The 27701-nt window shown below is 37.8% G+C and overlaps 1 pseudogene; it reads left to right on the top strand.

The window, feature by feature from the left end:
* The first annotated feature begins 9622 nt into the window (after window positions 1-9622).
* Window positions 9623-9925, top strand: LOC110139346 (protein S100-A14 pseudogene; annotated as a pseudogene).
* The last annotated feature ends 17776 nt before the right edge of the window (window positions 9926-27701 follow it).

Raw genomic sequence — 27701 nt, 5'->3', positions numbered from 1 at the left:
AAAAAGATGTTGCTAGAAGAGACGTTAAGACTTCTTGCCACGAGAAAAAAGATAATTTTAACTACGCTAAGATGATGTATATTAACTAAACTAATTGCAGTAACCATCTTGCAATAAATAGATATAGCAGACCATTCTGTTGTACATCTACAACTTATCTAATGTTATAAGTCAGTTATATCTCATTAAAACTGGTCCAGTAAGTATGATCCAAATAGTAACATCATAAACGTAATACTGCCACAGAGACCTAGGATAAAAATAAACCATTAAAAGTAAATAGCAAAATCAGCAGTTTTCCAACTGTCAGTTTGTTTACTCTGGAATAATAAAAACATTGAAGTGTTTCATTAAATATTTCTAAAAATAAAGCTTAATTATTTCCATGTAGTACAGTAAGTTAAACTGCCATAACAAAATGCTTTTTTCACTAGCATCTTAGTTACAGGTAATTAGGTGTTTTAAAATAGCTTGCGATGCTAAAATCAGTTTGTCTTGAAGTACTTTACTATCCCATGCTTACCTCCACTATGACAAAAAAAAAAGTGTTTTCCTCTTCCTATTGTACAAAAATGTTTTTCCCCACCCACCCAAAAAAGCAAAGTTGTACCCAGAAAGTTTGATGTATCAGAACTCTGAATTAGAGTTCCATAAACTATCAAGAAACAAACATGTTAAAAATTGAAACAAGGAAATATTTGGTTCATTTAAGAATAAGTATACAAACATATGTGTCAAAATTCCTTGAGTTTTCAAATCTTGGCCCAAAATATCTTGGAAAAGCAGATAAACCAAAGAGGTTTCTTGGCATACATCTCTCTCAGTTGTAAATACTAGGAGAGTACTTCTCCTTAAATAATTCTGGCACATTTAGCATCAAGAACAACATTCAGAACAGAATCTGATTCTATTTCAATCAAGGTTACTGGTGAATACTAATTTTAATCAAATTATGCCAACTATTAATTTCTGAGAGCTTATTTATTAGCATTTATTCTGTCACAAAGTAAGAGATGGGAGGTGGGTGTTTTTGTCTAGTCAGCACCAGGATACAAGAAAGCCAGGTCAGCTTGCAGGGTCCCCTGAAGACCCTGGAGCAGAGCCATAACTAGGGAGATAGCCCACAACAGAAGCCAATGGCTCAACACAATTTACACATGTACATAAACCCTTCTCCATAGTACTGCTTACTGGAGCAAGACTCATAAAAAATGACCTCCTTTCTTTTGTGACTTCTTCCCCTACTGCCAACATTCATAAACTCACATATTTCAGTAGCTGAGGTCACTTTAACTCCTATATTTTTGGGCCACATAAAGCAGTAGACAAGGCATGAACTTCACGAGCAGAGTGAAACCTGTACCAACCCACTCAGAGGACAGAAACTATTTACTTTTGAAGAGATTATTGCACAAGTGGGAAAAGTGGTCTGCAGAAAGCTGTTTACTGAGGCGCTGTTTATAATACTAGATAAAAAGAAATGAAAGAGAAGACATATAGATGACTGACAAACACATGAAAAGATGCTCAACATCACTCATCATCAGAGAAATGCAAATCAAAACCACAATGAGGTACCATTACACACCAGTCAGGATGGCTGCTATCCAAAAGTCTACAAGCAATAAATGCTGGAGAGGGTGTGGAGAAAAGGGAACCCTCTTACACTGTTGGTGGGAATGCAAACTAGTACAGCTGCTATGGAGAACAGTGTGGAGATTTCTTAAAAAACTGGAAATAGAACTGCCATATGACCCAGCAATCCCACTTCTGGGCATACACACCAAGGAAACCAGATCTGAAAGAGACACGTGCACCCCAATGTTCATCGCAGCACTGTTTATAATAGCCAGGACATGGAAGCAACCTAGATGCCCATCAGCAGACGAATGGATGAGGAAGCTGTGGTACATATACACCATGGAATATTACTCAGCCATTAAAAAGAATTCATTTGAATCAGTTCTAATGAGGTGGATGAAACTGGAGCCCATTATACAGAGTGAAGTAAGCCAGAAAGATAAAGACCATTACAGTATACTAACACATATATATGGAATTTAGAAAGATGGTAATGATAACCCTATATGCAAAACAGAAAAAGAGACACAGATGTACAGAACAGACTTTTGGACTATGTGGGAGAAGGCGAGGGTGGGATGTTTCAAGAGAACAGCATCGAAACATGTATATTATCTAGGGTGAAACAGATCACCAGCCCAGGTTGGATGCATGAGACAGTGCTCGGGCCTGGTGCACTGGGAAGACCCAGAGGAATCGGGTGGAGAGGGAGGTGGGAGGGGGGATCGGGATGGGGAATACATGTAAATCCATGGCTAATTCATGTCAATGTATGACAAAACCCACTACAATATTGTAAAGTAATTAGCCTCCAACTAATAAAAATAAATGAAAAAATAAAAAATAAATAAAAAAAATAAGTTTGCTTTAAAAAAAAAAGAAATGAAAGCAAAATATCCATAAATGTGGGAACAGTTTATGTACATACAACCATACAATGGAGTACTGTGTGGTTATTAAAAGCTGTGCCATAGGTTTATATTTGTTGCATGAGATGATGTTCATGAAATAGAGATGCATGAAAGAAGCCAGTAATAAAATAACACATGCAAGGTGGTCCCATATAAGTAAAATGAATACACAGAATGCATTTCTAGTATTGCAAAGAGCTATCTTGCAGGAACCAAAATGGTAATTCTGGTTATCCTGGGATGCAATTTCTTGTGATCAGCATTCCCTTATTTTCACTTTTTGGTATTAAGCTTTTTCTATAATGAGTATGTAAGATTTTTATAAAAATAATAAAGCTAGAGCACTACAGTGTAGTTTGAACCAACCCACCAAGTATACCCAGAGCAACATAGACATATCTTAAGACACAGCACTGAGAATAAAAGAAATAAGCTGAATAAAATATATAAGGAAATAGCAATTATGTAAATTAAAATACACACACATTTTACTAGAGCCTATTTGAATAAAAAAATACATATTAACCATTTTTAAATGATTACCCCTGGTGGAGGCTGGGGGAGGGGGAATGAGAGCATGAACTGGGGGAAAAAATATACTGAGAAATTAACTACCTGAATTATTTGTACTACTACCCAACTGTTACACCTGAGGTGCCCAAAATGTAGACCGAAATTTAAGAACAAGAAACATTTCAATATATATGCATATAGGACTTCCCTGGTGATACAGTGGATAAGAATCTGCCTGTCAATGCAGGAAACATGGGTTCGATCTCCAGTCTGGGAAGATTTTACATGCCATGGAGCGACTAAATCCCTGCACCGCAACTACTGAAGCCCATATGCCCTAGTGCCCATGCCCTGCAACAAAAGAAGCCACCACCACGAGAAGCTCAAGCACCACAACAAAGAGTAGCCCTGCTTGCCACAACTAGAGAAAGCCCATGCAAAGCGACAAACACCCAGAGCAGCCAAAAATAAAAATAAATCACATCCTTGTAAAAATGTTTATAAATATGTAAGCATATACATATGGTTTATTAGCTATTTTCAAAGAAACTAAAGCATATAGAGATTTTAGAACCATTTACATCTGCAGACATAGCACCCTGGACATATAACTCACCCTCACTGAAGCCCCATTTGTTTATCTGTGAAATAAGGAAAATATCTTTCTGACATGTTAAGACTTGTGATAATGTCATTCTCAAAAATAATCATTTTATGTGTCCCAGTTTCAGATCTGGCATGTAAAGAACTTAGAACTTTTATCCTTATAAGAAAAAGCTGGACAAACTAAAAATCAATGACTTGTCTGGAACCTGTCAGAGAATGGGGTTTTCAAGGTAAACCATCAGGATGAAGTCTGGAGAGACAGGCAAATCAAGACAGGCACAGCCACACCTGCTTACCTGAAATAGATGCCCCTGAGCCATAAGCTGGTTAGAACAGTCACAGGTAATTTGGGTGGACTGTCGGAATCAGTGTGCACCAGCCTGAGACAGAACAACTCCTGGGGGCTATAGTCAAGAGGAGCTCCACACTTTCATGGGATTTATCTCCAGGATTCCCACTAGGTTCTCAAGATGAAGAGCCAAGAAATATCCCCTCATGCCTCAGGAAGGAAGAGCATTAATCTTAGTACAATGTGTCCAGAGCCTTCTGCATAACAAAGGCCTAGTTTTTAGGGAAAAAGACTTTACCAATGCCTTATCCCAGATATTCTCATTAGCCCCTCTCTAGCATTCCTACCTCACATAATTGGGAAGGGGGAAAGCTAGAGGAGAAGGAACATTTGTGATGATCATAGGTCAGAGTCACAGGTTCACTAAAAGACTGAGATTTCATTGGAAGATTATAAAAAGCTTCACCACCTCCACACCTTATCATCATACCAACAGAGCTGTGGTATAATATAGTAGATTGACACTGTAAGAGCTGAAATATATCTTCTCTGAAGCTTGGGGAAATCCAAAGTCAACAGGGAAGACAAAAGCAAAGACACTAGAGGAATTTTGAAGCTTCTGGCACCTAAAGCCATTGCAAACAGGAAACAAAACCCAGCTTCCATCCAGATTAACTTGAATTCCCACACCTGAGGCCTTCCTACCTCATTGCCTATTACTCGAAACAACATATCCAACTTTTAATTTAAAAAGTACAAGTCATATTAAAAAGCAAGAAAAGCTATCTGAAGAGACAAAGGAAGCATCAGAACCAGATTCAGATGTGATACAGAAGGACCTACCTGACAGGGTATTCAAAATATAACAATAACTATTAGGATAGGCATGCTCATGGAAAGAATAGACAACTAGTAGGAACAGATGAGTAATGTAAAAAGAGATATGTAAAGAATCAATAAGAAATGCTGGAAACCAAAGCCACTGCAAGGGACACAGGTAATGCCGTCAATGGACTCCACTAGACTCAAAACAGGGCAGGAATCAGTAAGCTTTAAGGGCAATAGAAACTTCCCAACCTGAAATGCAAACAGAAAAAAATTTTCTATTTTTTTAAAGACTTTTTATTTTTTTTCTCCTATTTTTTGGCCATGCCACATGGCATGTGGGATCTTAACTTCTCCAACCAGGGATCATACCCACATACATGACTTGCCTTGGAAGCACCACGTCTTAACCATTGGACTACCAGGGAAGTGCCCCCCAAAAAATGAAGTAAAAAAAAAAAATCCAAGAACTTGGGGGGATTTCAAAAGATACAACTTGTGTAATTGGAATACCAAAAGGAGAAGAAAGAGAACACAGCAGAATAAATTTTTCAAGTAATAATGCCTAAGAAATTTCTGAAATTAATGACAGCAAGTTTGATCTAAGAAGCTCAGAGAACACCAAGCAGGGAAATACACACACACACACACACACACACACACTCCTAGGCATATCCTATTCAAACTGTAGGAAACCAAAGACTAAGAGAAAACCTAACAATAAGGGAAACTTAAGAGAAACTTAACAATAAAAACACCTCTAGAGGAACAAAAAATATATATTACATTTGACGTCTCATAGGAACCCATGAAAACAAGAAAAGAGTAAAGTGAAATATTTTCATTGTTAAAAGAAAATAACCACCAATATACATCCAGCAAAATTATCCTTCAAAAATGCTGCTGCTGCTGCTAAGTCGCTTCAGTCGTGTCCGACTCTGTGCAACCCCATAGACAGCAGCCCACCAGGCTCCCCGTCCCTGGGATTCTCCAGGCAAGAACACTGGAGTGGGTTGCCATTTCCTTCTCCAATGCATGAAAGTGAAAAGTGAAAGTGAAGTCGCTCAGTCGTGTCCGACTCTTAGCGACCCCATGGACTGCAGCCCACCAGGCTCCTCCGTCCGTGGGATTTTCCAGGCGAGAGTACTGGAGTGGGGTGCCATTGCCTTCTCTGCCTTCAAAAATGAACTAGCAATTAATCTACCCAGTAAAGTTCTCATTCAGATTTGACAGAGAAATCGAGTTTTACAGAAAGCAAAAGTTAAGAAAATTCAGCACTATCAGACCAGTTTTGCAACAAATGCTAAAAGAACTTCTCTAGGCAGGAAATACAGAGAAGAAAAAGACCCAATGAAAACAAACCCCAAAACAATTAAGAAAATGGTAATAATAAGAACATACATATCGATAATTAAACATAAATACATTAAATGCTCCAACTAAAAGACACAGACTGGCTAAATGGAAACAAAAACAAGACCCATATACATGTTGTCTACAGCAGACCCACTTCAGACCTAGGGACACAGGTTGAAACTGAAGAGATGGAAAATTATATTCCATGCAAATGGAAATCAAAAGAAAGCGGGTGTAGCAATACTCAGATAAAACAGACTTTAAAATAAAAACTGTTACAAGAGACCAGGAAAGACACAACATAATGATTAAGGGATCAATCCGAGAAGAAGATATAACAATTATAAATATGCACTCAGCATAGGAGCACCTCAATACATATAGCAAATGCTAACAGCCATAAAAGGGGAAACCTACAGCAAAACTGTAATACTGGGAGACTTTAACACTCCACTTACACTAATGGATAGATCATCCAAACAGAAAATTACTATGGAAACATAGGCCTTAAATGATACATTAGACCAAATAGACTTAATTTATAGGGCATTCCATCCAAAAGCAACAGAATACACTTTATTCTCAAGTGCACTATTCTCCAGAATAGATCACATCTTGGGCCACAAGTCAAGCCTTGGTAATTTTAAGAAAATTGAAATTGCATCAGGCATCCTTTCTGACCACAGTGCTATGAGATTAGAAATGTATTACAGAGGGAAAAAACTGTAAAAACACACAAACACATGGAAGCTAAACAATATGCTACTAAATAACCAAGAGATCACTGAAGAAATCAAAGAGGAAATTAAAAAAATACCTAGAAACAAATGACAATGAAAACATGACAACCTGGGACTTCCCTAGTGGTCCAGGGAAGTATCTGCCTGCCAATGCTGGGGGTGCAGGTTCGATCCTTGGTTGGAGAACTAAGATCCAGTATGCTGTAGGGCAACTGCAACCAAGCCTGCATGCCGCAACTAAGACCTGATGCAGCCAAACAAATAAATAAATACTTTTTTAAAAAGACAAACCAAAACCTATGGGATGCAGCAAAAGCAGTTCTTAAGTGAAATTTCTAGCGATACAATCCTATCTCAAGAAACAAGAAAAATCTCAAACAATCTAACCTTACACCTAAAGCAACTAGAGAAAGAACAAACAAAACCCAAAGTTAGTAGAAGGAAAGAAATCATAAAGATCAGAGCAGAAATAAATGAAATAGAAATGAAAAAAACAATAGCAAAGATCAATAAAACTAAAAGCTGGTTCTTTGAGAAGATAAACAAAACCAACAAAACTTTAGCCAGATTCATCAAGAAAAAAAAAGGGGGTGAGGACTCAAATCAATAAAGCTAGACATGAAAAGGAGAAGCTACAACTGACACTGCAGAAATACAAAAAGTCGTAAGAGACTATTACAAGCAACTATATGCTAATAAAATAGAAAAAATGGACAAATCTTAGAAAAGTACAACCTTTTAAGACTGAACCAGGAAAAAAAAAGACTGAACCAGGAAGAAATAGAAAATATGAACAGACCAATCACAAGTACTGAAATTAAACCTGTGACTAAAAACTTTTCAATAATAAAATGCCCAGAGCCAGATGACTTCACAGACAAATTCCATCAAATGTTTACAGAAGAGCTAACAACACCTATTCTTCTCAAACTCTTCCCAAAAACTACAGAGGGAGGAACACTCCCAAACTCAATCTGTGAGGCCACCATCACCTGATACCAAAACCAGACAAAGATGCCACAAAAAAATATTACAAGCCAATATTGCTAATGAACATAGAATGCAAAAATCTTCAACAAAATACTAGCAAACCAAATCCAACAACACATTAAAAGGATCATATACCATGATCAAGTGGGATTTATCCCAGGGATGCAAGGATTCTTCAATATATGCAAATCAATCAGTGTGATACACCATATTAACAAATTGAAGAATAAAAACCATATGATCATCTCAAAAGATGCAGAAAAAGTTTTTGACAAAATTCAATATGCATTTATGATTAAAAAATAAACCCTCCAGAAAGTGGGCCTAGAGGGAACCTACCTCAACATAATAGGTAGGTTGTCCTACCTCAGGTAGGACAAACCCACAGAAAACATTCTCAATGGTGAAAAGCTGAAAGCATTTCTTCTAAGATCAGGAACAAGACAAGGGTGCCCACTCTCACCACTATTATTCAACATAGTTTTGGAACTCCTAGCCATGGCAATCAGAGAAGAAGAAGAAATAAAGGAATCCAGATTGGCAAAGAAGCAGTAAAACTGTCACTGTTTTCAGATGACATGATACTATACATAAAAAATCCTAAAGATGCCACCAGAAAACTACTAGAGTAATCAATGAATTTAGTAAAGTTGCAAATCTAGTAAAGATACAAAATTAATACACAGAAATCTTTTGCATTCTTATAACTAACAACAAAAGATCAGAAAGAGAAACTAAGGAAATGATCCCATTTACCACTGCAACAAAAAAATAAAATACCTAGGAGTAACCTACCTAACGAGGCAAAAGACCTATGTGTAGAAAACGGTAAGAAACTGATAAAAGAAACAAAAGACAACATAAACAGATCCAGAGATATGCCATGTTTTTTAATTGGAAGAATAAATATTGTGAAAGTGGCTATACTAATCAAAGCAATCTACAGATGCAATACAACCCCTATAAAATTACCAATGGTGCTTTTCACAAAACCAGCACAAATGATTTTACAGTTTGTATGGAAACAAAAAATGACCTAGAATAGCAAAAGTAATCTTGAGGGGAAAAAATGAAAAAATGAAGCTGGAGTAATCAAATCAACCTCTCTGACTTCAGACTATACTACAAGGCTATAGTCATCAAAACAGTATAGTTATTGGCACAAAAATAGAAAAAAGATAAATGGAACAGGATATAAAGCCCAGATATAAACCCTCAAACCTCAACATAATAAAGGCCATATATGGTCAATTAATCTATGACAAAAGAGGCAAGAATATACAATGGAGGAAAGATGGTCTCTTCAATAAGTGGTGCTGGAAAAACTGGACAGCTACATGTAAAAGAATGAAATTAGAACACTCCCTAATACCATATACAAAAATAAACTCAAAATGGATTAAAGATCTAAATGTAAGGCCAGACACTATAAAACTCTTAGAGGAAAACAGGCAGAATACTGACATATATTGCAGCAAGATCTTTTTTGACCCACCTGCTAGAGTAATGAAAATAAAAGCAAAAATAAACAAATGGGATCTAATTAAACTTAAAAGCTTTTGCACAGCAAAGGAAATCATAAACAAGATGAAAAGACAAGCCTCCAAATTGAGAAAATATCTGCAAATGAAGCAAATGACAAAAGATTCATCTCCAAAATATACACACATCTCATGCAGTTCACTATCAAAAAACAACCCAATCACCTCCAGTCCTTTCTCAGTGACTGTTAGCAGATCATGAGCCATCAGCTTCTCTGGGGCTGGCTGTAGGATAAAACTCTCACCACAGGACAGAATGCATCGAGCACCATGGGACACTGTTGGTCACTCAACTCTGAGGATGCCCAGGAATTCAGTGATGTGGAGAGGACCAGTGAGACCCTGATCAAGAACTGCCACCAGTATCTGGTGGACGGTGGGAAGGAGTTGCTGAAAACCTCCAAGCTAAGGGTCCTGATCACCTAGCAGTTGCTGAGCAACAGTGGGCTGGAAGAGGAAATTGCCAACTTGGGCAACTGTAACAGCTCTAAACTGGAGTTTGGGAGTTTCTGGGAGCTGTTTGGAGAAGCAGCCAAGAGTGTGAGGCTAGAAAACACTGTCCAGGGGAGTTGAAAACCTTCCCCTGGAATTCTGGGTGGGTTGAGTGGGATGCTGGGAAAAAGGGACCTTAGACCTTTGTCCTGTGGGTTTGGAAATAAGACTCCTCTTTCCACCCTACCCCCAAAAATAACCCAGTCAGTAAATGAGTGGAAGATCTAAATAGATGTATCTCCAAAGAAGACATACAGATGGCCAAACAAGTGAAAATATGTTCAACATCATTAATTTTTAGAGAAATGCAAATCAAACCTACAATGAGGTATCACCTCACACTGGTCAGAATGGCCATTATCAAAAAATCTACAAACAATAAATGCTGGAGAGGGTGTGGAGAAAAGGGAACCCTCTTACACTGTTGGTGGCAATGTAAATTGATACAGCCACTATGGAGAACAGGTGGAGGTTCCTTAAAAAGCTAAAAAATAGAACTACCATATGACCCAGCAATCCCACTCCTGGGCATATATCCAGGAGAAAACTGTAATTCAAAAAGACACATGCACCCCAGTGTTCATTGCAGCACTATTTACAATAGCCAGGACATGGAAGCAACCTAAATGTCCATCAACAGAGGAATGGATAAAGAAGATGTGGTACATATATACAATGGAATATTACTCAGTCATAAAAAGGAACAAAATTGGGTCATTTGTAGAGATGTGGATGGACCTAGAGACTCATACAGAGTGAAGTAAGTCAGAAAGAGAAAAACAAATATCATATATTAAAGTATATATGTGCAATTTTAAGAAATTGGTGTAGACAATCTTACAAAGCAGAAATATAGATATAGACATACAGAACAAACATACAGAAACCAAGGGGAAAGGAGGGGTGGGATGAATTGGGAGACTGGGATTGACGCTATTGATACCATGCTGAAAATAGACAACTAATGAGAACCTAATGTATAGCACAGGGAACTCTATTTACTCTTCTGTGGTGACCTAAACGGGATAGAAATTCAAAAGAGAGGATATATGTATATGACAGCTGATTTACTTTGCTGTACAGTAGGAACTAGCTCAACATTGTAAAGCAACTATACTCCAAAAAAAAACCCTTTTTTTAATGAAGAAAATTAAAGGCTGTCTCAGACAAGCAACAAGTAAGAGAATTCTGTCCTGCAAGAAATGGTCATTTTCCTTCTGCCTAAAGAAAATCTTTGAAATAAGAAGCTTACCTCTACACAAAGAAGGGAAGAACATCATATAAGGAATAAATGAAGCTAAAATAAATGTCTTTTTCAACTGATCTAATATATATCTTTCTGCTTAAAGTTATAATAGTAACAATGAATTGTGTGATTACAGCATATGGATAAAAAATATCCCAGGAGATGGAAGGGAGGAATTACGAATACATTGTCATAAGGTGTCTGCACTGCACAAGAAATGCAATATTGTTATCTGAAGGCATACTTATATCAGTTAAAAATATTTTGAACTGTAAGGCAACCACTAAAAATTTCTTAAATACATATAATTGCTACACTAATAGAGGAGATAAAAACTGAATTCTTAAAAAAAAAAAAACTGAATTTTATAAAATGCTCAATTAAAATCAGAGAAGGCAGAAAAAGAAACCTTTGGTAATAAGCAAAAGTTACAAATGTAGGTAATATTAGCTCACATATATTAATAATTATTTTAATGTGAATGGTCTAAATGCAACAATTAAAAGACAGTGATTGCCATACTAGATACAAAACAAGACCCAATTATATACTGCCTACAAAAAAGATACTTTTTAAACAAAAATGATAGGATAAAAACAAAGGGATAAAAAAGATGCACCTTTAATCAAAAGAAAGTAAGTTGGAGTAGCTTTATGAATTTTAAACCAAGCAGATTTCACAACAAGGAAAAATATCAGGGATAAAAACAGGCACTGCATAATAATAAAGGGATCAATGTTCTAAGAAGATATAACATTCCTAAACATGTGTGTACCTAACAATAAAACATCAAAATATATGAGGCAAAACTCAATAAAATTGAAAGGATAATAAAAGAAAACTCTACTATAGTTGGAGACTTCAGCCCCTACCTCCCCTTTCAATAATTGCTAGATTGAGTAGGCAGAAAAATCAGTAAGAATATAGTTGACTTGAATGGTACTGTCAATCAACAATCTAATTGACATCCGTAAAAAACTCTAACAATGGCAAAATACACATTTTTCTCAAGCTTGCAAAAACATTCACCATGAAAGACCACATTCTGGGTCATAATACACACCTTAACAAATTTAAAAGAATAAAAGTCATACAAAGTATATTATCAGACCACAGTGGAATTAAACTAGAAATAAGTAACAAAGATAGCTGGAAAAATCCTCAAATATTTTGAAATTGAAACAACAGACTCTTAAATACCACATGGGTCACAGAATGGTCCCAAGAGAAATTTTTAAATATTTCAAAGTTGTATTTTCATTTTTACCATCTGAGCCACCTGCAAAGCCCCCCATTTTTACCACCTGAGAGGCTTCCCACATGGCTCAGATGGTAAAAATGAAAATACAACTGAGCAAAAGCTTCAAGAGGCAGCAAAAGCAGGGTTTAAAAAAGAAATTTATACCATTACATGCATACATTAGAAAAGAAACAAGATAAAAATCCAATAACCTAAGCTTTCACCTTAGGAAACTGTACAGATAAGAGCAATTTATGCCTACAGAAAGCAGAATTAAATAATAAAAATGAGAGCATAAATCAATGAAATTGAAAACTGGAAAATAGATTTTAAAAATCAACAAAACCAAAACCTGGTTCTTAGAAAAAAAAAGTTTAATTCTTAAACCTCTAGCCAAGTTAACCAAGAAAAAAAAATACACAGGTTACCAACACTAGGAATGAAAGAAGGGTCATCCCTACTGTTCTCTGGACATAAAAGGATAATATAGGAAAATTATGAACAATTCTGTGTCCACAAATTTGATGATTTAGATGAAATGGACCAATTCTTTGAAACACATAAACTACCAAAACTCACACAAGTAGAAATAGATACAAACCTGTTTAGATGAGTCATTAAAGCAAGTGAATGAATAAAATAGTCTTAAAAAAAAAAAGAAGTCACCAGGTCCAGATGGTTTACTGATAAATTCAACCAAGCATTTAAGGAAAAATTTATACCAATATTTCCCAGAGGGAGGGAATACTTCCTAACTCATTCTATGAGGCCATCATTTCCCTAAGAACAAGATGACATTATATAAAATGAAAACTATGGACCAGATGACATTCAGTTCAGTTCAGTCGCTCAGTCGTGTCCGACTCTTCGCAACCCCATGGACTGCAGCATGCCAGGCTTTCCTGTCCATCACCAACTCCCAGAGCTTGCTCAAACTCATGGTCATTGAATCAGTGATGCCATCCAACCATCTCATCCTCTGTCATCCCCTTTTCTTCCCACCTTCAATCTTTCCCAGCATCAGGGTCTTTTCAAATGAGTCAGTTCTTCACATCCAGGTGGCCAAAGTATTGGAGTTTCAGCTTCAGCATCAGTCCTTCCAATGAATATTCAGGACTGATTTCCTTTAGGATGGACTGGTTGGATCTCCTTGCAGTCCAAGGGACTCTCAAGAGTCTTCTCCAACACCACAGTTCAAAAGCATCAATTCTTCAGTGCTCAGCTTCTTTTATAGTCCAACTCTCCATACATGACTACTGGAAAAACCATAGCTTTGACTAGACAGACCTTTGTTGGCAGAGTAATGTCTCTGCTTTTTAATATGCTGTCTAGGTTGGTCATAGCTTTTCTTCCAAGGAGCAAGTGTCTTTTAATTTCCTGGAAATTAACAGGAAAGCAAAACAAACTAGCATCTCATTAACATATATGCAAAAATCCTCAACAAACTATTAGCAAATCAAAAAATAACTACATACACTACAGCCAAGTGGGATTTATTACAGGTGTACAAGTTTGGGTTCAATATTTTTAAAAAATCAGCCAGCCCACCACATGAGCCTGGAGCATCTCATAGTGCCAGAATACTTACAAATGCTTAAAAAAAAAAAAAAAGGAAAAAACAAAACACCCCACAGTCACAACAATGAACTGAAACAATCTGAACAACAAAATAAAGTAGTACTGGTTTGTATCCCAATTATAATATAAATATCTATGAATCTACACTGATATAAATAAAGGATTTAATAAAGGGGGACAGTTCATCTACCAAGGAGAATTCCAAAGAGTTTATGTAGATACACAGCCCTTAAGGAAGCAGAGCACTCGAGTATGTGTTACTCATAGTGACGTTCATCCAAAGAGGACAATATGCAAAAAGAAGGAAAAGAGACTTAACTTTACAATGGAAAAAACTGACAAATACTCCTTCAGCCAGGTGATCAAAGTCAACATAAACAATGAGAAGCCATGTTCACAGCATGTACTTATGATATAATGTAATGAGAAAGACACTTCCATGATCTTCTTTCCAAAAAAAAAACTACCCCAGTATCATCATGAAAAAATATCAAACACATCCAAACTGATGGACATTCTACAAAATACCTCACCAGGAACCCTAAAAACTGGCAAGGTCATCAAAAATAAGCAAAATCTGAAAAATCATGACAACCTACAGGAGTCTAAGGAGACATGGCATCTAAATGTAATGTGGTATCCTGGAAGGGATCTTGGAACAGATGATGGACATTAGGGAAAAACTGAGGAAATCTGAATAAAGTATGGAATTTAGTTAATGATTATACATGCATACTGGCTTATTAATGGGCAAATGTACCATCTTAATGTAAGATGCTAATAGGTGAAACTGGACATGGGGTATATGAAAACTTTCTGCACTGTCTTTTCAGTAATTCTGTAAATCTATAACTGCTCAAAAATTACACACTTACCTTAAAAATGATCATTACTGTTTTAAAATTACCATAGCATATCCAAAGATTTTTCAGGGTGAGTGACACAAGCAGAATGATTAATGCTGTTCCCCATTCTAATGTCCATACACACAGATACATTACATTGGGTAATTTGTCTATCAACCCCACCTTGATAGATTCTGCTTCACTGGCTGTCCTTATTTCTAAGAAAATAGGTCAATTCAACTTGCAGACATCCCAGCCAGGCTTCAAACCCACGCTTGCACACACAAGTGCTGCACATATATTCAACCGATTGACAGATGATTAAGTGGTCATTATCTGGTTATGAAAATTTGAACTAGAAAGATAAACAGCAAAACTTGCCTGTTTTGTTCTACCTTTGAATTGTACTGCTTTGGGCCAACCACTGTTACAATATAGGCTTGGTTAGTATATTCCTTTCTTTCCTTTCTTTTCTTTGCCATTTAATGGTGAAAAGGCAGCCAAAGGAGAGAAGAGAAAAGCTTCAGGAGAAGGAAAATCCAGAAGTAGAGTCCAAGCCCCTAATTAATTAACTTGGCTATAGGAGCTCCATTGTCTCTCTCTTATCTTCTGACTTTTAAGTGACAATCCTATTTTTCATCACAAATTTCCTTCTGTCTCGGCTTCAGGCTTTACAGATGACTGGCACTTTTAAATTGTGAGAATGGTTTACCTTGCTGGCTGAGCAGCCTCTCAAAAATCACTTTATTAGGGGGGAAAAAAATCAGGGCCAGCAGCTCAGTGAGTTCTCTCTTGGCAGCGTTATCTTTTTATTTCTTGAATTTCATTGTGACTTGTTTGCCTTGTCCCTCTGCCATCGTCTAGTCTAACATCCTAATAACAGCCTGTAACTTGTAATTTGGATTTTCAAAGCTGTATTTTTCAGTCATGTTCTTTCTGTCCAAATCAAAGACACCATTTCAATGTTAGGCGGTGGGACAATGAGAGAAAACCTGTGCAGGCACACGTGTTTTTTCATACACACATGTGCACATGCATTCATACACACATGCATGCACATTTTCAGGTCGAAGTCTTGCCTAACTCTAGCTCAAATATTTTGCTTTTCTCTTTCTTCTGTTTCTGAGCACCTAACTTCTGGGCTGTAAGGGAAGTTTGAGGTTTGGGGGTTTTTTTATTATTATTATTCAGTATAGAGTTCAAACCGTTATATTTTCAAATCAATATCGAACAGTCTCCTACCAAAGACACAGAGATCTTTGTAAATAAAAGCATTCTGACATTCAGGAACATTTAATTTAAGCATACTACATCTTGTATTATTGCTTGAGTACTTATATTTTCAACTTGATTCATCTTTTTTATGGTACATGCCAATAGTGATTAAGTTAGTAAAATTTACCATGTTCAGAGTATGTTCCAACAGGAGGAAGAGCTTCCCTGGTGGCTCAGAGGGTAAAGTGTCTGCCTGCAATGCGGGAGACCTGGGTTCGATCCCTGGGTCGGGAAGATCCCCTGGAGAAGGAAATGGCAACCCACTCCAGTACTCTTGCCTGGAAAATCCCATGGATAGAGAAGCCTGGTAGGCTACATGGGGTCACAAAGAGTCGGACACGACTGAGCGACTTCACTTTAACCCTTTAACCACCCAGTTGCTGCTTTCCACAAATGTTCCCACCTCTTAAACAGAAATACTGTTTACAAACACCTCCAACGGAAAGGTAGTGTATCTTTGCAGCTGTTGAAATTCTAGAGCTATAAGTGACTAAAAATAATGAGGCCAACATTTCATTTTAAATATAAATAATAATTTGTGAAAATAATAAATTAACATTATTAGCAAACATATGCCACAGTATAAATTATCTTATCCCTTAAGTTTGTGACTCTGCTCAAATTTAGATAATTACAGGAGGCAATAGAATTGACAAGATTCCTACTAAGCATGGAGGTACACTATTTCTAACGTATGAGGATTATGTACCAGGAAAAGACAATTAGCAAATTAAACAAACAACTGTGCTGTTATAAGAATTAAATTCCCTAATTTAGCTCTTCTATTAAGTTTTATCTTAATTTCCAACTGTTGCTAGTAATTAGAAAGTACAATTATTTGGCTATCACAAATATGCTTAAATTTATATCCCACAACTTTTACACAATATAAACTTTATTATATAGGTGAATATATGTACATATTGTTAGCTTACCTTGAGCCAAAAAGAACTTCAAGACATTTATACATGTTCCTGTAAAGTAGCAAAATAAAATCCCATTAAAAGTAGAAAATATATGAGCCAAAGGTAACTAATCACAAGAAACTAACAAGAAGCCATTAATAAGATTGGAACACATTGGTGTTCATGCCAGAGGTAGACCAGTACTTTTGGCTCTGAGCTTGCCAACTGCCAATAGGAATATGGATGCAATTTCAAGTTTCACAGAATGTACAAGGAAAAAAGAAACCATTTGCTCACAAAACCCAACTGCGGCTGAGACCAGAAGACAATACTGTCTCAGAAAGATCAGAGATTAATTCTATTGATAAAAATATCCCTTTGGGCAGACGCAAACTATTAAATATAGGACAGATAAATAATGAAGTCCTACTATAAAGCACAGAGAACTATTAATATATTCAATACTCTATGATAAACCATAATGGAAAAGAGTGTGTGTGTGTGTGTGTGTGTGTGTGTGTGTGTAACTGAATCACTTTGCTGTACAGCAGAAATTAACACAACATTGTAAATCAACCATACTTCAATACAATTTTTAAAAAATATATCCTTTTGGTAAACACTGAAAAGTTTCACAGAGCTATGCTTTTTTTTAAAAAAAAATTAGTACTAACTAGGATTCGGTTGATTGCCTATATAATTGATTTGGGTACTCAGTCCTCTAGGTTGTCAATTAGTATATTTTAGATTTTCTAGCAGTGGTACCTAGCCATGGGTGGAGTATGACTTTGGAACCAAGGGAGGGCAACTGCTAACTGTTATAATGATGGGAGGTGGGCACAATTTGTTGAGCAAGGTCTGGGGATTTTAACATACTACAATGCATAGGAAAGTCACACACAATATAGAATTCTAATATCCCAAATGACAACTGCAGCCTCACTGAGAATTATGGCCATGTCTTTCAAATAATCCTCCTACAGATATTGCTGGTCTTGGACAAGCTATCAAAAGGCACCGTATGCTAGTGAACTCAAAATTATACTCCCTGGCAAGTACTCAAAACATTTTTTGAGCTAATTCTTCTAATCATGGCATTACAGCCTTACTTAAATAACAATTTTCCTGTGGATGGAAATTTACCCATAAAGAGACAATACAAGAGATTCACCTATCTTTCTTCCTACTATACCCACAAGTCAGCGACTGACAATAGCCACCTTGCTGCCATCTATAGTATGTACATATCAGATATATTACTGCATATGCATACATGGTTCACACGTGAGTAACAGTTCTGATTCTTGGATAAACCTGGAACTGATTTTCCATACATGGCCTTCTACATTAGTCTAACGTCAGGACCTGGCATGATGACTCTGGCCTTACCCTTCAACACATCCAAAGTGTCATTCATAAAATGTCTCTTCATTTCAAAATCCTCAACATTAGGGCACTCTCATTTCTTCTCTAGTTTATTATTATACTATTCTGGACTTTAAAAAATTATTGCCACATTATCAAAATATTCCTTCTGTTTTCAATCTGTGGTCCATATCACAATGGGGTAATATTTTGATGAATAAACCAAATCAACAGGCTGATAATTCTAAGAAATAGCTTTTTTTTTGTTTTGGTAACTTAATCATCACTCCCTACCCCTCTATCCAATAAAAACATACCATGGCCACTGAGACTTTAGGGAGATCTAACAGTCAAATGCAGGAAATTTCAATCAAAATTTTGGTTTTGAAATTCATCATAGAGACAGTGTCTTGAAATTCAAAATGTTTGATAAGTAAAAGATAGAAAATCTGAAATTAAGAAGGCAAACCTTGTGCCGAGGGGGCGGAGGGAAGGACCGGAAGTGTGGGATTAGCAGGTGTAAACTATTATATACAGGATGGGTAAACAACAAGGTCCCACTGTATATGTACAGCACAGGCGATGATATTCAATATCCTGTGATAAACCTTAATTCTACATGTATATAACTGAGCCACTGTGTCGTACAGCATAGATTGGTACAACACTGTACATCGGTTATATTTCAATTAAAAAATAATAATTCAAAAGGCAAACTCTGAAAAAACAAGACATAAGGTTTATATCTTAGAGTGGAGAAAAGGCCAGACTACTTCATTCTGAGGACAAGACAAAGAGTTGCCCAGGCAACGGAGAAAAAGAGGGAAACATTACCCAGGAGCCAGGCTGGTCGGGAAAGGGATTAGAGGACTAGACTCTTCAAGTTACTGCAAAGAACTCAAGAAATATGACAGACTTTGGTCAAGTGGGAGTCACCCATTGCAAGAACCAGGGAGACATAAGGAAGCTAAGCCAGTGCCCAAAACTATCCAACGAAGTATGGGAGCACCGCACCCCACCTGCAACCTCACTCCTGCACCAAGGAGCCCTCATAATTATCCTACTTGTCACCAACCAGCGGAAACCTCCCATGAGCAGCATCCTGTACATCACTCATTGATGACTCAGCAAGAACTGTGTTGCCTTGCCTGGATCTCAATATATATATATTTTTTGACCCACTCATGTGGACAATTGCCCTGTCATGAGCTTGGTTTAATTACAAGCAGAGACCAGGATTTGGGACAACCAGAGGGAAAATGGTGATGTAAAAATGAGAAACCATGTTTCGATGCTGAACAGCATCGAAACATGTATATTATCAAGTGTGAAACAGATCGCCAGTCCAGGTTGGATGCATGAGACAAGTGCTCAGGGCTGGTGCACTGGGAAGACCCAGAGGGATGGGATGGGGAGGGAGGTGGGAGGGGGGTTCAGGATGGGGAACACATGTAAATCCATGGCTGATTCATGTCAATGTATGGCAAAAACCACTACAATACTGTAAAGTAATTAGCCTCCAACTAATAAAAATAAATGGAAAAAAATTTTTTTTAATTAAAAAAAATGAGAAACCACAACACTTCTGTTTCCTAGGAATTCAATCCAGCCTGAAATCTCTTTACACTACTATCCCCAGCTCTTCCGCTCTTATACACAACTTGGCTGAGTGCATATTACCTTAGTACTACTAAGTACAAGATCAGAGTATTTCAACATTTTTTAAAATACTGCTTAAGACATAAAAACAGAGTGGTTCCACTGAAGCAACACCTGGGGCTTCAGAATCCTTGCTGTTTTGGCCTCTTACCATGTCCACCCTCACTGCCAGCTCAGGTGCCACCTGTTATCTTTCTCTGAAAAGACACTCTGCTAACTATTCTAGAATTTTCTGCCAAGGATTTGGTTTTGCCTCTTAATGTGCAATGACGATTTCTAAATAGAAGACTGTATTCCCACTGCACCAGAATCACCTGGAAAGTATTGTTTATGTCTTTATCGTCCCTACTTAGGAGACTGTGACCCACATATCTGAGATAGGGCCCAGATATCTGTTTTTAAACAAGCTTCCCAGGTGACACAGACACTCAGGCAGGTTTCCAATCCCCCTGAGATAAAGCTTACAGGTGGCGCTATTAAAATTTCTCCGAGACCCTCAAATGGCACCAAAGCCTCACTGACCTTCTCTGGAGACACTGACTTGATGCTTCATCTGATCACCTCCCAGAGGCTCTTCAGCCTTCTTGCAATTTATTTGGAAGCCAAGTTTTACAGTCAAGAGCAGACATGATTCCATACCATCCCCCACCGATGTTTTCAAAAGTTATTTTAATGGTATGTTTCTTCTATCTCACTGTTCATTTTATCCTGTAGGCAGTATATGGGTACTTTACACTAAAATAAAGGCTTTTTCCTATTTAAGGCCCCATATCATCAGTCACCACCGAAGTTTTCGTTAGAGTGAAGATTAGTACAAGAAAGTTTTGTAAACGGAATAATGCTGACGAGCTCCTCTGAAGCTTCTTTTTAATATGTTTTCTTTTTTCAAAGAGGTTATGGTTTGAAGCAGCCTTTGAAGTAAACGAACCCATTAATCAGGCACTAAAACGCTGCTACAGCAGTTTAAAACTATATCAATGAAAGTGTATCCTGGAAACCTTTTGCCAAAACTGTCCAGCTTGATTGATTGTTTTGCATATATGTGTATCTTTTGTTCCCCCGGTGCTGCTGTGTTCCTGACTACAGGCAATATTTATAGGGCAGAAGAGCAGAAAACAACACATCCACAAACATCCAATCTTTATGTGAATGGCTGTATGGTAAACCACGCATTCCACAATGAAAGGAGATGCATTCAGGCTGCACATGCCTCAACCACAATAGCAAAGCAAGCCAATATTGTCTCTGGCCACTTCTATGGATTCTCTCCTATTACCCCATCAATCTCTTCCTGCCCCATGGTTCAGAATTCCCCCTCCTTACAAAGGCCATCTCCTGAGCTCAGCATCCTCACCTTCTAGAAGCTTTCTCCAACTACCTAACCTAAGAAAGCAACCTCCAGTCCCAGCATGATAGCACTGTCTATTCTGACAACCTGTTCTATTTTCTTCATAGCAGTTATCACCTTTTGTTTTTATTACTGCTCTCCTCCACCAGGATGGAAAATTTAAGAGCAACACCCTGCCTGTCTTGTCTTCACAGGATAACCAGAGTCATGCTCAGTACATCATAGGCAATTAATAAATATCTGTGAAACTTGATAGAAGCAGCCCAATGCACTGAAAATTAATTGGCCAAATATCTACTCTCCAAAAGTCCAAATACAATTTGATTTACTACTTGAAATTAAGATGGGGAAAATGGTTAAAAAAAAAAAAGAAGTTAGAAGATGGGTGGAAGAGAAAATGGCACGCCAGGGGATCCAAAGGAATTCAATAGAAACAGAGAAAAAAATCCCCTTTGGACTTTTGAAATGCTGTATAATGAAAACACACTTTTCTGAATATTAAATATATTTGTAAAAATATCAAACCACTCTATCCGTCTTAGTTTGCAACAAACTGACTACTCTGTTAGGACCATCCACTCAGAATTAAGCACAGTGAGTTTTATAAAGATTTAATATGAGGATGTACATTTTAGGGTAAATTGATGAATTTGGTAGTTTAGGCTAATGGGTCACTTGAAAAACATTGTTATTTAACAAATCAATTATTCAGCCTATTGATTTTAGCTTATTTAGCAAGATACTTCTTTTGGACCTTGAGCTTTATTATTCCCATCTTACCGTGGGTGAATCTGAGGTTCACTAGCTTGCCCAGAGACACACAAGCAGTAGGTGGAAGACCTGTACTTCAGCTTGGAGTCTTTCAACATCTGGAGTCTGAGCCTTCAACATCAAGTGGTACTGCCTACCCAGCAGACCCTCAGCAGTCTAGGATTTAGTATCGACAGTTCTGACACTTCTAGAATGCTTCTGCCAGATCGAGGTATGTAGTAACTTACAATTTGGATAATATAAGACTGGAATTTGAATCAAGGATGCTTAGAGAGCAAGTAGGGTAGGCTGTGGAAGAATCCAAATGCTTATGAGACTTTATTTTCTGCTCAAGATTGCTCTAGAAGTCACACTCATGAGGTATCTGAATTTTACTTGGAAAAAGTGTGTGCTATAGATGAGAGATTTTTATAAACCTGGGATGTATGAACATGATACCAGGCATGTTCAGTATCTCATGAAAGTCAACTTGAAGGTCCTCACGGATAAGAAGAGAATATACCATACAATAGCAGCCTTGGGTATTTACAAATTTTCCACACTGGCCTCTTATTTTTCTGAGCAATATGGTAAGCAGGACCACTGGATAAGATAAAGCATACTGCAGAGCTGCAGGAGATGAATCTGAGACTAAGATTATTCCTCCACATTTGTCACATACTAGACATTTGTTTGCACCAACTTTTAAAATTTTCATTATTATCATTATTATTTTATGTTTCAGTCCCTTGGCTGAGAAGCATGTGGGATCTTACCTCCCTGACCAGGGATCGAACCTGCACTCCCTGAACTGAAAGGCAAAGTCCCAACCACTGGACCACCAGGGAAATTCCCTGCACCAACCTTTTTAAACATCCAAGTATCTCTGGGGGTTCTTAATCCTCACATAGGTTATTTTTGTTTGTTTTCTTGTTCTTTCAAAATGAAAGAATTCAATTCTCTCATTTCATAGATTTAAACTAAAGCCTCCAAATTTTTTTCCATTTATATATTAGTTGGAGGCTAATTACTTTACAATATTGTAGTGGTTTTTGTCATACATTGACATGAATCAGTCATGGATTTACATGTATTCCCCATCCTGATCCCCCCTCCCACCTCCCTCTCCACCCAATCCCTCTGGGTCTTCCCAGTGCACCAGGCCCGAGCACATATCTTTTTAAATGATTTTCTCAAGGTCACTGAGCCCATCACTGGTGGAGTATGAATGTGAAACAGAGTCTTAACTTCCCAGTCCAGAGTTCTTGTCTCTATATTATCAAAAGTTCTCAAACATTTTTAAACAACGGAGCCATTTTTTTTCCTCTGAACCAAATCTTATTTAACCTCAATATATGTAACTGATAAAAGCTGCATTTTATTAGTAGAAAATTATTTATGGGTATTATGTGCAGCATTTACTTTTAACATCAAAGAGGAGATTTTTGGAAATTTTTGAAATCAGGAATTATGGATGCCAACAAATCAGTCTCAGCATGCAATTTTTCTTTATTTTATTTCATGGTACTAAGAAAATCCTGACTCAGAAAAGTAATTGCAAGTGGTAACAGTTTTTAATAACTCCCCTTGCAACCTCAGAATGCTCTTGAATCAAACTTTGCTCTCGAACCAAATTCTTGAAAAGGCTTTGGAAAACTCTGACTGGAACATACTCTGGAAGTTACTGCAATTAAACTATGTTCCTTTTCCATTTTAGACACATCCCTGTCAATTACTTTATTCAGTTCAATACCAGAAATCAGCAACAGACAAATTGTTAACTGAGGACAGTTTTTTAAAAAGGAGCCTGTCGGAAGATGAAAAAAGGGGAAAAAACAAAAAGAAGAGTTCAGTTTTCACTCTAGCACAAATTCATTGAAAATTAAATCAACAGATGAGCAGTGTGCCAAATGACTGATTAATCAAATGTATTGATTTACACAAAATGTGTTTCTTACAACTATATAGTTGAGAGCATTTTTGTATTGAATGTGATGCTTTTAACAGCTTTTTGAAGGCTTCTGCTAAATATCAGTGGAGTGGTTTTCATTTTGGTTTTAGAGAAGTGTTTTAAGGAAAGTACAATTGACTCTGCTCCATCAACCTACAACTCAACAGCAGGGAGGGAGCCTCCAGCCTGAAAAATTCTCTCTTGGGCTGCCCACGCTGGAGAGGGGGTTTCTAATGGGCAAAGAATGAGAGTCCTAAGGAGCAGAATGAGAAAAGAGGAGGGGTAGAGAGCCTGAAGAGCAGGAGGCCTACGTGATAGAGTGAGGGAAGAGCTACTGGGAGAGATGGGAGAACCGAAGAGAGAGGGTTCAGTGGGCAGAACCCAAAGGCCCCAGAATTCAGGAAAGTTCTAGCTCTTCACAGCGCTCCTTGCTGGTTCTTCAAATATTAATGGATGTAAACTTCAAAAGAAGTCAGGCTTCAGAAATGGGTAAAATTGCTGACTATAAGACATGCATTCCGGGGGCTTCCCTGGCAGTCCAGTGGTTAAGACTTTGCCAGTGCAGGGAGTACAGGTTCGGTTCGTGGCCAGGTAATTAAGACCCCACATGCCTCAGGGCCAAGAAGTCCAAAACAGAAGCAATATTGTAATAAATTCAATAAAGACTTTTTAAAAAAAAAACAAAAAAAAAGGCATGCATTCCTAAAACACTTGGAGAAAAATTAAGGTATTATTAAATCCTCCTCTCCACCCCCTAAGTCCAACTAGAGGCAAAGCTTGGAGTAAAACCAGATCTGATTCTTAGACTAATGCCATTCTCATTGCTTTTCACAGTGAATATGCCTATCTGGACATCTGCCTTCATTGGCTCTTAAGAGATTTCTCCCCAAAATAATACCAAAGTAAAACAAAATTATATCATCCAAGTTAATTAACTGTCCTTTTAAAATGACTGAAGAAATGGACTCAAGCTTAAATCAGTCCAAAAGACATAACCCTCCTAAAAATGAAGTCCTTCTTAAAACCCAAATGTAGTCATCAGGTTTTTGGACACTTTTGTTTAAACATGCCTAATTTTGAGAGCTTTAGAGGTAGTTATGCTTTTTCCCATTCTTTGAAGACTTCCTGCAAATGAGACATGCAGCCATTTTATAAAAATGATAAATTGGCCTGTTACAAGTAGCACAGGATCCTATTCCTCATGTCTCTCTCTCCTCTCATGCTGTATCACTTCCTGGAAGTATTAATAGTTGCATTTCATTTTCCTGTATAAATATTTAAGGACTGTAATTCTGCCCAGTTGACACTGGCAGTGCCTATGCACGGTGATGTTTCATTATCCGCTCCTCATATCAACATAATCTTGTCAAACTTTGTTTCCAATAAATAGGGCAGGCTGTATTTGGAATATTTTAATAACCGAGCCCAGTCATATTGCTTTCAATCATGGCCTGCTTACAAATCCCCAGCTAAGAGGTGCAGTTACATGGAACAATAACCCGTGAGCAGCGTGCCAATATATTTTCATTAGTCAATGACACCCAGCTGCAGAGAGAAATTAGGCTGTGTCCTTTAAAACTCATCGTTCCCTTGTGGCAGAACCACAGCCGGCCGGATTGGCTCCACCAAACCATCCTGCCATTGTTCAGTCAATGCTCCAGCTGGGTTGTGTTCATCATAAACCCTAAGTCTGCAATTTTTCAATTCCATATTGGGCTCAGATTCAAAGCCTATTGTTCTGACATTACTGGTGTGGCAGACGCGGAGAATGTCATTGAGTAGCTATTCTTGCAAGCACTTCTTCTCACCCTATCATCCTAGGTCATTTGGAAAAATAATTTCTCTATGGGAACTTTGGGAACAGTGGTCTGGCATTACTGTGGACTTTTACCCTAGTCTTCTATTTGTTTAACAATACTAGGAAAAGGAAGTCATTTTTCAGACTTTCCAGATCAAAGTAGCCCTAATGGGGACACTAGAAAGGAAACACTTCAAATGGAAGCACTTCCTTTTTTGGGGGGGGGGATGGGGTGGAAGGGGCATGAGGCTTGCAGGATCTTATTTCCATGACCAAGGATCCAACCGGAGTCCCCAGCACTGGAAGCTCAGAATCCTAACCAATGGACCAGCAGCAGTTCTCAGACGCACATTCTTATGTTTTCATCTTTGTTTTACCACTGGGTTGTTTGTGCTTTTTCATCAATCATCTTAAAAGCTAAGCTATTGAAGCCACAGTTTTCCATAATAGGCAGATCGGCATTTAGATCAGTAAAACACCAACATCCCTCCTCTCTCCCTTCTTTTTTTCAGCTCACCACTCCATTTAGGACTCTTCCCACCCTGCACACTCACCTAAGCAGAGGCAGAAAGAGCCATGGCCCAGGGACCTATGCCGGAAGCATCTTGTGAATGCCACCAGGAGTGATGGAAACCCCAGACAGATGGGCAGTCCAGCTTCTGAGGAAAGAGGCTGTTCTTAGGCATGGTTTTAGTGACTCCACACGTGCTGCAAACCAGCCACAGATAATTCCCAGACCTTCTGCGGATTTTTCTAGGCTCATGATGTCAGTCCTTACTGCTGGGTTCACAGTTTCTATGGCAGTGTTTCTCGATCCTGGCTGTACATCAGCACGTCTGATATTTTATATATGTATATATATATATATATATATATATACACACACATACTGATGCTTGGGCCGCCCCTCCAGAGATTCAGATCCAATTGCTCTGGGGTGAAACTTGGATGTAGATTTTTTTTTTAATGCTCCCCAAATAACTCTAATGAGTGACCAGGGTGAAGAAACACTGCTCAGAGGCATTTGTGACAACCGTGACTAAACACAGCCAAGTTCTGCTCCCTGAATTGGCATGTCTATTTTTAGGCTATACTTTGACCAAATGTGCCCAACTTGCAGAAGTCTCCACAAAAAGAAACGAGAAACTGAGCTGCACACCTGTACGGGGTTCACCTCATACTGCAGTTTCATCACTGAGATGTTTTCTAGCCTGGGTCATCCCAGGTCGATTGTGCTCAAATAGCTACAAGGACTGGGAAAAATCAGGGGGGAAGTGCAGAGGGTAGGAGAAAGCCCAGAATGGTGAGGGTCATGCACTAGAACGTGAAATGCCTGTCTAACAGGAGGCATGTGCTGATCAGATCCAGCGGAGGGCTACCCTGTGAGAACATCAGCCCCATGCAGCCAAAGATCTTGATTTTTTTTAAAGAGAAACCAGAAAGTTGAATTTTTAATGTGAGATCTTGCAATCTGAGAAAACTGGCTCACATTAAAAAATATTGGGTGGGGGGGAGTATAAATAATCAAAGCGTGTCAACATTGCCTTCAGGTACTGGCCAGTGACAAAACATATATTAAAAAATAAATAAATATAACCACAACTGTCATAGTCTGTCTGAAGTATTACATCATTATTAGGAGCACTGACTGTTAAAGCTAGAAGAAAACTAAAAGAAGTTATTCAATTTAGTTATTTAAAAGTAATGCAAATAGGGGAAAAAATAGAGAAACTTAAGCTTTCAGAGGTCATGTGAACTAGCTCATGATGCTACAATAAATGCCAGGATTCCAGATGCCTAGTCCAGGGTTTGTGCTGACATCAAAGGGAACCAGCCTTGATTCTGTAACTCTGGACATTTCTACACTGAAATGGCAAATGCCACCATTTGGATGATA

Source organism: Odocoileus virginianus, unplaced genomic scaffold, assembly GCF_023699985.2.
Source record: "Odocoileus virginianus isolate 20LAN1187 ecotype Illinois unplaced genomic scaffold, Ovbor_1.2 Unplaced_Scaffold_4, whole genome shotgun sequence".
Lineage (NCBI taxonomy): Eukaryota > Metazoa > Chordata > Mammalia > Artiodactyla > Cervidae > Odocoileus > Odocoileus virginianus.
The sequence above is the reverse complement of the archived record's forward strand: the minus strand, read 5'-3'. Positions and strand labels throughout refer to the sequence as shown.